The following is a 4,273-nucleotide window of genomic DNA, read 5'->3' as shown; positions in this document are numbered from 1 at the left end:
GTGAATGCATAACATGTGTGTTCTTTTCTGATTGGGTTACCTTACTCAGGATGATATCCTCCAGATGCATCCATTTACCTAAGAATTTCATGAATTCATTGTTTTTAATTGCTTAGTAGTAATCCATTGTGTAATTGTACCACATTTTCTGTATCCATTCCTCTGTTGAGGGACATCTGGGTTCTTTCCAACTTCTTGCTATTATAAATAAGGCTGTGATGAACAGAGTGGAGCATGTGTCCTTCTTAAAAGTTTTAATATCTTCTGGTTATATGCCCAGGAGAGGAAATGCTGGATCATCCTGTAGTACTATGTCCAGATTTCTGAGAAACTACCAAACTGATTTCCAAAGTGGTTGTACTAGTTTGCAATCTCACCAACAATGGAGGAGTGTCCCTCTTTCTCCACATCCTCGCCAGCATCTGCTGTCACCTGAATTTCTTATCTTAGCCATTCTGACTGGTGTGAGGTGGAATCTCAGGGTTGTTTTGATTTGCATTTCCCTGATGATTAAGGATGTTGAACTTTTTTTCAGGTTCTTCTCTGCCCTTCGGTATTTCTCAGTTGAGAATTCTTTGTTTTGTTGTGTACCCCATTTTTAATAGGGTTGTTTGATTTTCTGAAGTATATCTTCATGATATATATATATATATATATATATATATATATATATATATATATTGGATATTAATACCCTATCTTATTTAGGATTGGTGAAGATATTTTCCCAATCTGCTGGTGGCCTTTTTGTCTCAATGAAACTATCTTTTGCTTTACAGAGGTATTGCAATTTTATGAGGTCCCATTTGTCAATTCTCCATCTTACAGTACAAGCCATTGCTCTATTGTTCAGGAATTTTTTTTCCTGTGCCCATATCTTCGAGGCTTTGCCCCACTTTCTCCTGTATAAATTTCGGTGTCTCTGGTTTTATTTGGAGTTCCTTAATCTACTTAGACTTGATATTAGCACAAGGAAATAAGAATGGATCAATTCACATTTTTCTACTTAATAAGTGCCAGCAGAGCCAGCAGCATTTGTTGAAAATGTCTTTTTTCCACCTGATGTTTTTAGCTTCTTTGTCAAATTCAAGTGACCATGGGTGATTAGTTTCATTTCTGGGTCTTCAATTGTATTCCATTGATCTACCTGTCTGTAGCTGTCCCAGTACCATGAAGTATTTTACTAAAATTTCTCTGTAGTACACCTTGAACTCAGGCATGATGATTCCACCAGAGGTTCTTTCATTGTAGAGAATAGTTTTTGCTATCCTAGCTTTTTTTTTTTATTCCTGGTAAATTTGCAAATTGCCCTTTCTAACTCAGTGAAAAATTGAGTAGGAATTTTGATGGGGGTTGTATTGAATGTATAGATTGCTTTCGGCAGGATACCATTTTGACTACATAAATCCTGCCAATCCATGCACATGGCGATCATTCCATCTTCTGAGATCTTTGGTTTCTTTCTTCAGACACTTGAAGTTCTTTATTTGCATTTCCCTGATGATTAAGGATGTTGAACTTTTTTTCAGGTTCTTCTCTGCCCTTCGGTATTTCTCAGTTGAGAATTCTTTGTTTTGTTGTGTACCCCATTTTTAATAGGGTTGTTTGATTTTCTGAAGTATATCTTCATGATATATATATATATATATATATATATATATATATATATATATATATATATATATATATTGGATATTAATACCCTATCTTATTTAGGATTGGTGAAGATATTTTCCCAATCTGCTGGTGGCCTTTTTGTCTCAATGAAACTATCTTTTGCTTTACAGAGGCATTGCAATTTTTGTGTTGTCTAATTGCTCTGTCTAGGACTTCAAGTATTATATCGAATAGGTAGGGAGAAAGTGGGCAGATTTGTCTAGTCCCTGATTTTAGTGGGATTGCTTCGAGTTTCTCTCCATTTAGTTTGATGTTGGCTACTGGTTTGCTGAATATTGCTTTTATTGAGTTTATGTATGGGTCTTAAATTCCTGATCTTTCCAAGGCTTTTATCATGGATGGGTGTTGGATTTTATCAAATTCTTTCTCAGCATCTAATGAGATGATCATTTGGTTTTTTTCTTTGAGTTTTTTATATAGTGGTTTAGTTTGATGTATTTCTGTATATTAAACCATCCCTGCATCCCTGGGATTAAGCCTACTTGATCATGATGGATGATTGTTTTGATGTGCTCTTGTATTTGTTAGCAAGAATTTTATTGAGTATTTTTGCATCCATATTCCTAAGGGAAACTTGTCTGAAGTTCTCTATCTTTGTTGGGTCTTTATGTGGTTTAGGTATCAGAGTAATTGTGGCTTCATAGATTGAATTAGGTATGGAACCTTCTGTTTCTATTTTGTGGAATAGCTTTAGAAGAACTGGAAATAGGTCTTCTTTGAAGTTCTGATAGATCTCTGCACTAAACTCATCTGGTCCTGGGTTTTTATTGGTTGGGAGACTATTAATGACTGCTTCTATTTTTTTTAGGTGTTATACGACTCTTTAGGTCATTAATCTGATCCTGAATTAACTTTGGTACCTGGTATCTATCTAGAAAATTGTCCATTTCATCCTGTTTTTCCAGTTTTGTTGAGTATAGACTTTTGTAGAAGGATCCGATGCTGTTTTGGGTTTCATCAGGTTTTGTCATAATGTCTCTCTTTTCATTGCTGATTTTGTTAATTAGGATGCTATCCCTGTGCCCTCTAGTGAGTCTGGCTAAGGGTTGATCTATCTTGTTGATTTTCTCAAAGAATCAGCTACTGGTTTGGTTGATCCTTTCACAATTTCTTTTTGTTTCCACTTGTTTGATTTAGGCCCCGAGTTTGATTATTTCCTGCCATCTGCTCTTGTTGGGTGATTCTCTCTTCCGTCTCTTGTATTCTGTTGCTAATGCTCGAATCTATCATTCCTGGTTTGTTTCCTAGGATTTCTATCTCAATAGCTGTCTCCATTTGTGATTTCTTTATTGTTTCTTCTTCCATTTTTAGATCCTGGATGCTTTTGTTCAATTTCACCACTTGTTAATAGTGTTTTCCTGTAACTCTTTAAGGGATTTTTTGCTTCCTCTTTAAGGGCTTCTAGCTGTTTACCTTTGTGTTCCTGTATTTCCTTCTTATAGTTCTCCATTATCATGATGAGAAGTGACTTTAGATCTATGACTTGCTTTTCTGGTGTGATAGTATATCCAAGTCTTGCTATGGTGGGAAAGTTTGGTTCTGATGATGCTAAATAACCTTGGTTTCTGTTGCTTCTGTCCTTATGGTTGCCTCCTGTCATCTGATTATCTCAAGTGCTTGCTGCCCTCAATGTATCTGATTGGAGCCTGTCCTTCCTATAATCCCATTTGATTCAGGAATCCTCAGAGTCCAACTTTCTTTGTGATTCTTTGATTGTTGGCTCCTGTAAACCTGATATTCTGGGTGTGTAAGAGTTCTTGGCAGTCAAGCTTCCTCTGAGAACCTGAATTCCTGGTGTGAACAAGCTCTTGTTATCCTGGGATCTTGTTATCCTAAGAACCTGGGTGTGTTACGGTGGCTGGAAGTGGTGTCTTGAGGACAGTGGAACTGTCTGGTCTGTTTGAAACCAAGGTAAACCAGTACCTATCAGAAGGAACTGAAGCCTCTGGTCAGGCAGGGTTCCAGTGTCCTTGTTCCTGCTGTCACAGGCCTGTCACAATTGATTTGGAAGAGATCTTGTGTTCCACTGATCCTAAGATCGCATGGAGAGTCCTCTGTGGACAATAGGGGCATCTACAGATTCTAGGCCCATAGTGACCAGGTGCTGGAGCCAACGAAAAAGGCTTATTTATTTATTTATTTATTTATTAATTATTTAATGAGTTTGTGTGCTTACACACATACCAGAATACCACAGTTTGTGTGTGGAGGGCAATGTCAATTTTTCTGAAGTAGGTTGTAGCTGGTTACCTCTTAGTTTCATGCACCTGTCTTCCCCCAGTTTGGGTCAAATCTGTTTTCAAGCCTGACTCTATCACACCTGTTAGTAAGATTCTTACATTTGCCCTCGCCATCTGGTAATCTCTGGAGTTAGTTGTTATAGCTGCCTTTGGCTGGATCTTATTCCTCCGATGATTCTCTTAGCCTCTGTCAGCACTGCTCAGAGTCCAACTCTCTCATGAGGCTCAGTGGTCACAGTATTCTCTGCAGGCCACCTCTCCTCCAGTGGGGAAGGTGTGCAGATGACTGGAGCTCAGATCTGCTTCCTAGCTGAAAATGAAGGCCAGAAACCAGTCTTGTCCCTCAAGCTATGTTG

Source organism: Mus caroli, unplaced genomic scaffold (genome assembly GCF_978045245.1).
Source record: "Mus caroli unplaced genomic scaffold, Mus_caroli_1 scaffold_3, whole genome shotgun sequence".
In the NCBI taxonomy this organism is placed as follows: Eukaryota; Metazoa; Chordata; class Mammalia; order Rodentia; family Muridae; genus Mus; species Mus caroli.
This window is presented reverse-complemented; position numbering follows the sequence as displayed.